Genomic DNA, 10,162 nt, shown 5'->3' with positions numbered 1-10,162 from the left:
AGCTCTTCCTGGGGCTGGGAGGAGCTCCTTTCTAAAAGCCTAGGCAAGAGGAGTTGGGGGGCACAAAATGACCCAGGACTGGCCTAGCAGGGCCAAATCAGGGTCTTATTTTGAAACCCAGGCTTTTCCTCCTGCCTTGCATGAGGCTTAGCCTGTTTGCTAGTTGCAGGCTGTTGGCAACCAATTGTAGGGCGCCCTACTGAAGCGGGTGGTTTCGTTCCAAACCAAGAGGCCTGAGGAGTCCAGATCGCTGGTGATTAAGCTCAGGCACTTGGGGCCAGAAGGCCTGAAATGAATCCCTCTTCTACAACTGGCTTTCCTGCCTCCATTTGCTCGTGTGTAAAAATGGGAATAATGATCTCTGCTAAAATATAACACAGAACAGCGTCTGCCAGGTAGTGCTCAGGACTTGTTAGCCATCCTGGCTTCACAGGGAACTTCCGGTGTTGGAAGAGATGGGTGGGGAGCTTGGGCTGGGCTGAACCGAAGCTTGGGGCTGTTCCCGGCAGCCCCAAGGCCAGGACTCAGTGCTTGGAAAGTGGCCACTGGAGAAATCAAATCAGCCTAGTGCCTGTGAAAGGGGTGGGGTTTCCCTAGTGGGCACTGGAACTCAAAGCCAACTCTGAGTCAATGACTTTTAAAGTACACTCTGCCCGTGACAAGAATCTACCCACATGGGACGGAAAGGAAGGTGGCTGTCCCTCTGGCTGTCCCTCTGCGTCAAAGTGAAGGTCAAGGCCAGGTGTGGTGGCACACGCCTATAATCCAGCACTTGAGAGGCTGAGGCAGGAGGATCACTTTAAATTTGAGGCCAGCCTGGGCTACACACTGAGTTCAAGGCCAGCCCAAACTACATTGCAAGACCCTGTCTCATCAAAAATATAGACCAGTTTTCCCAATTCATTTCAACATTCTTTTTTGTCCCTACTGCTGTGCTATAAGGTAGAATTTGATAGAGTAAGCATCATTAATGTAGAGATTGAGGCTCAGGCCACTTTGCTGAGTCTTGTCTAAGGCTACTTAACCAGTTCCATAGAGTCGAATATCACTGATACGGGATCAGAATCCCTCGGTTCAGAAATAGAGAACCCAGGACATGCATGGGCACCAGAGGTACAATATCACTGCAGAGAAATAGTGGCAAAGAGCACCTGAAATCAATGGATGTCCTTTCGGAAGGCCTACCTCACACCGGACACATGTGTATTTAGATGTAAAAAGCAAAACAATAGGAACTGGGGGTTTAGCTCAGTGGCACCGCACCTGCCTGGCAATTGCAAGGTTGTGAGTTTGATTCCCAGAACCAAAAAAAGAAAAAGAAAGCAAAACAATAGGACTTCCAGAAGCCAATGCTGGCAAACATTCGCGAACCCAGGGTACAACAAGTCTCCCTAAGGGCATAAGGTTTGGTGAGATACACCCAGATCATAACGTATGCTCCTTGTCACAAAATTCAATTTCATTCACAAGATCCAAGGTGCACTCAGGACCATAACCGTAAGTGAAATAAATCCGACACCAAGTTTCAATATCACATTGTTTCTCTTGTGAGAGACCCAAAGTGTAATTAAGGAGCAAAGTAGAGGATGGCTTTTGAGAAGTAGGAAGAACTTGTTCAAATGGAAGGGGAATAAGGGAGGGCAGAGTGAAGGGGAAAAGGGATTTTAAGAGAATTAAAGGAAAAAATGGAAACAGAGCTTTTGTAACTTGAGAAAGGAAGAAGGGTTGAAGGGGAGTGGAGTGGGGAAAAAAGATATATTCTGAAAAAGTACAAATTCCCCATGATGAATGGAATGTGATCAATATGTATGCCTAACATGTACTAATAAAAAATTAGTTATCTGGATATAGTGGCACACATCTGTAATCCCAGCACTTGGGAGGCTGGGGCAGGAGGATCACCTCAGATTTGAGGCCAGCCTGGACTACACAGTGAGTTAGTTTGAGGCCACTGTCTCAAAAAAAAAGAAGAGAAAAAGAAAGACAAAAAAGGAATAGGAGTGGCATGAAAATCCACTCCTGAGCATTAACCCGAGAAATGTATACACATGTTCACAAAAACAACACCTGAAACTTCGAAGCCTCGAAAAGGTTCCCGTGCCCATATTCACGACAGAATGGAATGTTAATGGGGAACACAAACAATAGTCAAAGGTGACCAGATAATACATAGCAATGAATTTGCCACCTGCACCTAAATGGACGCCTCTCACAAACAAGACGTTTTCACAGAAGCCACACATGCTGTTCAGTAACATGGACATGGCATTCCCAAACCAGCCAGAGCTACTGGAGGACCACAGGAGGAGAGTAGGCACCAATCAGGTCCTGGCTGTGGCAGGCCAACTACATACTCTACCACTGAGTTATGTTCTCAGCCCTTTTCTTTCCTGTTTTGTTTTGACATAGAATCTCACTAAATTACCTATGCTAGTCTCAAACTTGAGATCCTCCTGCCTGCCTCGAAAGCAGCTAGGATTAGGAATGTGCCACTGCGTCCAGCTCTTTGTCCTTTTTATTTTTGTACTTTTAAAAATAAATGCACACTGCTGCTCTGTGCCAGACACTGTCATTGATGAGCAAATTGAGTTACAGAAATTAACTCTTGCCCTAGGTCACATTAAGTGAGTGACACAGCCCAAATTTAAACCCATATAGTCTGGCTCTGCTGTCTGTACTACCTAAAGTCTCAGCAGCTTCTCTATGTCACCATGTTTACAATTTTATTTGGCTTCCTATTGGTATATTCACATTTAATTGAAACAAAACTACACAAATTTTTAACCCATTATGTGATGTTTAAAATTGAAGCCAGATGCTGTGGCACACACTAGTAACGCCAGTTACTCAGGAAGCTGAGACATGAGGATCACTTAAGCCTAGGATTTGGGGGCCAGCCTGGGCAACATAGGGGGACCCCATCTCAAAAATCAAACAAATAAAACTGAGGCCTGGGAGCAATCTGAATTTAACCTCTTGATGATCTTTAATCATTTTACAAACCTCATGACACCCCCATAGCTCCATAGTGTCTCAGAACTGTATTTCCATTCTACGTAGCCCCAGGCAGTGCTGTGCTTGAATGTTTCCTGTGTGAGTGACTTTTGGAGCAGTTTTCCTGCTTCTTGCTTCATGGCATTAGCAATGGAACTGTTCTTCGGCACTTGACCCATCACCGTGTAAAGTGACAACTTCCCATGGCATCGTCTGATGTTGGCTTGCTAAGCAGTCTAGTCTTTTGTGCAGTAAGAAAAAGAGCTCATCTTACTTACCCATCCAACTACCCAACCTTAAAAGTGCTTGTAAAGGAAGAGTGACCCTGAGAACCATCTTTTACTGCCAAGGCTTAACAACACCTACTTTAGCTAATCAGAAACTTTCTTTACTACCTAGGCCTGGGCTAGGCTGTAAATAGTAACTCCCAGTTTTCAAGGACCTACCACTAGTGCCCCTGTATTACAGGCTTGCTCCAGAGAAATATTGGCAAAGGCCATCTGAGATAAATGGCCATCCACATGAAGCAAACACAATGACGCCCTACCTGTGAACCAAAGTAACTTTCTTCATGACTGCCCTGTAGAGTGTCTTGGGCCATCGTGAAGACAATCATGATGGACCAGATTCGTCACTCCAGGCCTCACAGCCTGGTGGTGGCCAGGAGTCCAGGGCAGAGGAGAAAAGTGGCTTCGCCTGCCATTCTGACTATCTCTCTCCTTCCTTCCTTTACGCGTGCCCCAGGGCCTTTGCCCAGGCTGTCCTGTCTTCCTGAACTCTCATCCCAGCCTTTCACATGGACACTATTCCTCATGTCCACCCTCGAGCTCCTCTGAGTGTTTCCTTGCTTCCTGCACTATCACAATGTCTTTATCTCTAGTTGATTACTAGGTGACTTTTTCCCACCGCAGACCTCTAAAGAAATGGCCTTCCAGTCCAGCAATTAGGATTTGGGGTCCAAAGTGCTCCCCAATCCTTATCTCACTCTGAACTTGAACAGTGTTGACCCTGGGGATGCAAAGCTGGCCTGTATGCCTTTTGATCACATTTAAAATTCATGAGGACAGATCAACTCAAAGGGCCAAATGAGAAGTGGAACTCAGGCTTTCTGTTCAAGTCTGGGTCCACTCAGCCTGCACAGAAAAACCTCTCAACAGCCTTCAGGGCACTTGAAAAAGTGTAGAACCCAATGTGGCTGGAGCTATGAAAAACAAAAAGGTGTTGTGTGTGAGATCTAAGACAGTGCCAGCCTGCGAACAATGGGAAAAGTGGGTCTCCCCGCCATGGCTCCTAGGTACCTCATGACCCTCCCAGAAAGGGATCTGTATGTATTTAGATGCTGGAAGAGGCAATACTTACAGAGACAAACAGTTGGAAACTACTTAAGTGAATATACAACTTCAAACTTCACAATCTTATTCACACTAAGATAAATCACAGCGCTGTAATGTAGGTGCTTCAGTTTGTGTATCTTTTTTTTTTATGCTACCAGGGATCAAACTCAGGACCTTGCACTTGTGAGGCAGGAGGCAGAACCACTGAGCTAAATCCCCAGCCTCAGGTGCTTCAGTTTGAATACAGTTTGTTCCCTCTGAAATTCATGTTGAAATTTAATCCCCGTAAAATAAATCAGTGGGATGAGGTGGGAGCCTGCGAAGTAATCAGGGCTCTGCCCTGTGGAATGAATTAATCCCTGAAATTAATGGATTAATGGTTAATGGTCTATCTCCAGGACTGCAATAAAAGCCCGTTTGGCTTGGGGTTTGGCTTCACCTTGCTTGCACTTCCCGTCTCTCCCTGTGATGCGTGTGACATCCCTTATCACCTGAGGACTGCCGGCGTGGAGGTAGCCAGGTGGGTCCAGGCCATCATCTTGACCTTGGGCCAGAGCTATGAACCAAAGTAGCTTCCTTATGACCGCCCTGGGCCACGGAGTCATGTTATTAGCAGTAGGATGCAGACTAGCACAGCAGGCTGGACAATGTACCTTTCCTATTCACAAATACACGCATCTTTTTATCAAGCTAACCACGAACTGTGGGAGGACCATTGATAAAGAATAGCTAGCTATAGGTTATAGCGACTGAAAAAAATCATCTGATAGATGCCAGCCTTGAAGATAACTGAGGGTGAAAGGTAGTATTTTCTTATTACGGCTGAACATATCCACCATAACTGAAATCAGGCAGATTTAAAATTATAATGCACCTGTGCATCCATTTAGTTACAAGCCAGCTAATCTCAGCCTCAGGGTTCTCACCTGTTAATCAGGGGCAGTAATTAGACCTAGGGCACCTAATAGATAGATGAGGCTTCGGCTATGGGGCTGGGGAAACCCAGGAAGTCAATGTGGCCAGACAGGCTGGGCCTTGGCCTGTTCATTCCCAACTCTGGCAGAGAATCTGCCAGCTGCTAAAACCAGAAAAAATGGCAGGGTGCCAAATACGACCCACTCAGCATTCCGCTGTACAACTGGGTCTGAGAGGGGCAGCTTCATTCGGTCCCCACCTGCTCAGTTCCCTCCCCAGAAACCAGTGGGCAAAGTGCTTGGTTCTTTTCCTGGCCACAGCCACTGGGAGAAGGGCACGGAGTGGATAAGACCATAAAAGCCTGAGGCTGCGACACCTGAGCAAACCACTTGGCCAGGGCCTGTCTGGAGCTCGGGGCAGATGATAACCTTAGCGTGGACTGGTCAGGCTACAGACACAGGAGTCTGTCTTACCTTTGGCCAAAATGCAGGCAATGTCAATGCATACAAAGCCACAAGAGAGAAGACTGAAAGAAGCAGGCTTCCATGCAGAAATGGAAAAGGGACAGAGAGGACTGACAGTGTCATGGGCTGTTTCTGACCCGCTTAAATACCTAAATAGGCAGAGAAGAATATTGGAGAATATGCAAACCATTCATTTTTGGGGGGGTGGGGTGGGTACCGGGGATCGAACTCAGGTCCTTGCGCTTGCGAGGCAGGCGGCAGAACCACTGAGCTAAATCCCAGGTCCCTTACAAAAGCATTCTTAGTAGTGACTTCTGGTAATGGGAAATAGGAGATTATTTCCTATTGTGTGCTGCTCCAAAATGGATTTATGGCATCTTACAACTGATCCAAAAATAAGATGAGCCAGGTGCAGTGGCATACACCTGTAATCCTAGCACTCAGGAGGCTGAGCCAGGAGGGTCACCACAAGTTCCAGGCCAGCCTGGACTGCATGGGGACCCTGTCTCAAAAACCAGGAAGTGGGAGGACCAGAAGAGGCAGGGGCTGCTGATTGGAACCATAAGAACCTGCTGTTTTTAGATAGATATTTTGCAAATGAGAAGAGGACCCAAAAGATGGGGAAGGGAACGGGAAGTAAAATGTCGTGTACGTGTACCAACTCCCCATGATGAATGTAATTGTTATATACTGCAAACATGCACTAATAAAAATTTTATGAGTTGAATAGAACCAAGTTCATAAGGTTCAATCTAACACAAAATGTACATCTACACTTGCTGGTGTTAAGCCAACCTTGGCTCTTCTACTCTTCGGAGGTTTTCTATTCACCAACTAGAGGAAGGAAACAAGACCAGTTACAAATCCATGGTGCCCATCAGGTGAAAGCCAACTACACATGCAAAGTTGTAAATGTTCCTCAGCATCCTCTGCTATCCTCCCCTTTCACTGTGACTAGTTCAATCACTGTCAATTCCTCTTCCAACTATCAATTCCTATCAATTGCATTATCAGTTCTTCTTCCACCCACTCCTGGGTGAGATATTTTCCTTGGAAACTGAGGTTTCCCCTGGCCAGGGTACAAGCACCAGCAGTGCCATGTTTGCACTGGAGATAGAGACCCAGCATCTGCCTTCATGGAGCTTACAGTCCAGTGGCCTGTCACAGGGAGTAAACTTATGGGGGAGCTGGGCCTGCTGGTACACAGCTATAATCCCAGTACTCGGGAGGCTGAGGCATGAAGCATGCCACAAGTTCAAGGCCAGCCTGGACTGCATGGAGACCCTCAAAAACCAGGAAAGGGGGCAGCAGAGAGAGAGAGAGAGATCAGAAGAGGCAGGCAGGGGCTACTGATGGGAACATAGGAACCTGTTGTTTTTAGATAGATATTTTGCAACTGAGAAGGGGACCCAAAGATGTGGGAGAGCAGGGGAAGGGAAGGGGAGGGAACGGGAAGTAAAATGTTGTGTACGTGTACCAACTCCCCATGATGAATGTAACTGTTATATACTCCAAACATGCACTCATAAAAATTTTATGAGTTGAATAGAACCAAGTTCATAAGGTTCAATCTAATACAAAATGTACATCTACACTTGCTGGTGTTAAGCCAACCTTGGCTCTTCTATTCTTTGGTGGTTTTCTACTCACTCACCAACTAGAGGAAGGAGATAAGACCAGTTACAAACCATGGTGCCCATCAGGTGAAAGCCAACTACACATGCAAAGTAGTAAATGTTTACGTTGTAAATGTTCCTCAGCACCCCCTGCTGTCCTCCCCCTTTCCCTGTGACTAGTTTAATCACTGTCAATTCCTCATCCACCCACTCCTGGGTAAGTTATTTTTTTCTTGGAAACTGAGGTTTCCCCTGGCCAGGGCACAAGCACCAGCAATGCCATGTTTGCACTGGAGATAGAGACCCAGCATCTGCCTTCATGGAGCTTACAGTCCAGTGGACCATCACAGGGAGTAAGTAAACTTACAGGTGAGCTGGGCCTGCTGGTACACAGCTATAATCCCAGTACTCGGGAGGCTGAGGCAGGAAGAATGCCACAAGTTCAAGACCAGCCTGGAACAGTGAGGCCTTGTCTCAAAACAAAGCAGGGCAGGGGCCAGGGATTTAGCTCAGTGGTGCTGCACATGCCTTAAAAGCACAAGGTCCTGAGTTCGAACCCTGGTACTGGCAGAAAAAAAGTCTCAGGAAGAAACATCCCTAGAGCCCATCTGGATGCAGACCGGGGATCCCCATCTAAGCTCCCCTGAACACTACTGCACCCACTGTAGCCCAGCCCAGAAGCGACAGGGAGGGGCATGTCCAGAGGGTGCCGTGCCTGGCCCAGCTGCCAGCCTACAGGGCCCACACAAACTGTGGCCTTAAAGAGACTCAATAAAACTGGGGTCTCTTCCCTACCGTGGCAGGGCTCTGTATCCCTGGAGAAGCCTGCTGTTTGTTCTTTCTGCTCTGCAGGGAGTAGGACCCTCGAACATGACTCATGAGAACACACCCCGGAAGCCAGCGAAATAGATGTGAGCTAGTCTCACCCTGCTACAGGAAGTGGGCCTCTCCCAACTTGGGGTCACTGCACAAGTCCCGAGGACCCTCCCGCTCACAAATTGGATCAAAGTTTAGTTTGTGCCAGAAGCTTCCTCACAGCCCTTCCAGACCCAGACACCGGAACCAGTGGGACACTTGCTTCTCTTTCTGGCCATGGGATGAATGCGATTATCTTTGTTCAGATAAAACCACAGCGCTGCAATCATCAAGATTTATAGGTAACACAGAATGTTTAAGTTGGACCAAGCCTTGAATCATCTGACCCAAAGTGTCTTTCAGTGCAAAGAGATAAAAAAATAAAAGCCAAAGTGCTTGGCGGACCCTCTCTGCTTCTCCTTTCTGCCCCAGGCAGGGCAGGGCAGGGCAGGGTGCAGGGAGGGAAGGTCCTTTGAAATCTAATCCAATCCATACACCTAGGGGGAGGAAAAGTGTTTACTGAAGATTCCTAGACCAGGAAATTATAAACAGGAAATTGTGAAATGTCCAAAAACAGCAGAGAATGTTACTATGGATGAATAGTCACTATTAGCATTTTGGTGAATTTTAACTTTCAAAAGTGGAAATAAGGAGTAAAATGTATAATAGATGTTGGGAAATAGGAAGAAAGTGTTCAAATGGGAAGGGGAACACCAGAGGGGGAAAGAAAGGAACAAGAAAAAGTGAAAATAGAAAAAATGGAAACAGATTTTGTAGGAGGGTGTCAAAGGGAGGGAGGAATGGGCAGAGAAGAGGCGGGACATATCATGTACGGGTACAAATTACCTGTGAGTGTCATCATTATGTGTATCTAAAATGTACTGATCCATGTTTTGACTCAGAAAAAGACTTGGTACTTGTTTGCAGCATGTAGTGATTCCACTCACTGTAGAGGACTGGTACCTGTACTTTAGATTGGTCTTGTACTTACTATGTAGCCCAGGCTGGCCTTGAATTTGCAGCAATTCTCCTGCCTCAGCCCCCTGAATGCTAGCATTACAGGTGTGCACGAACCATACTGTTTTTTCTTTCTGATTTTTCAATTTCTCTACACAGGAGTCCTGCTGTTTTGTACCTGAAATTGTGCTCAGCCAAAATCAGAGGATCTCCTAAATGCTGCAAAGCCTGAGCTGGTGGCAGTGGAGGATCTTGCAGTTTGTGCCAGGCTGCTGGCACTCTCTTCATAGCCTTTCTGTTGACCTCACTTTAGTGCTGATTAAGCTTAAGTGGCAGGTGCAAGGCCCTGGGAAGACCCTGATGGAAAGCGGGTGCCGCTGGGCCACCACAGAGCCCAGGAGCACCCCTCGCCTCCCGTCCTCCACATCTAACAGCCCAGAAAGCCCTTCCAGCGGCTCTGCAGCCTTTCCAAAGCCGGGGGCTTCTCATCCTCCCTCACCTGGATGATTTCTAGGGTCACAAGCAGTCTCTCTCCATCCTCTCTGCCCCTCTGCTGCTCTCCAGCAAACAAAGCCAAAGGACTGACAGAGACGTAAATCACGCCACTGCCTTTCCCATTGATTTCCCATCGCACTTACAGCACAGCTGAGTTCTCTCTAAGCCCACACAAGGCCGATCTGCTCTGATCCCTCCTCAGTCACTAACTAGTGCCTTCCTGCTCTCTCAGCCTCAGCCAGTGCACACAGCCCAGGGCCCTTGGCCTTGCTGGCCTCTCCGGATGGGCAGGGATTTGCTCCAGCTACTTCTGAAGCTGAGTTCAGGTCTCTGCTCAGAGTCACCTCCCGGCCAAGGGCCTCTCTGGCCCCTGGGAGCTGCTCAGACCTTTATTTTGCCTTCCTTTCCTTCAAACTTCACACCACCTCACACTGCTATGTAGTGTTACCTTTCCATAGCCTGCAGACGTAACCAGACTCCTCCCACCACAGGCTATCAGTAACCCAGGCTGGCCTCAAACTCCCAGGGATCC

Source organism: Heterocephalus glaber, unplaced genomic scaffold (genome assembly GCF_053883595.1).
Source record: "Heterocephalus glaber isolate CG9 unplaced genomic scaffold, H.glaber_assembly_v1.0 deba00001509, whole genome shotgun sequence".
Taxonomy (NCBI): Eukaryota; Metazoa; Chordata; class Mammalia; order Rodentia; family Bathyergidae; genus Heterocephalus; species Heterocephalus glaber.
This window is presented reverse-complemented; position numbering follows the sequence as displayed.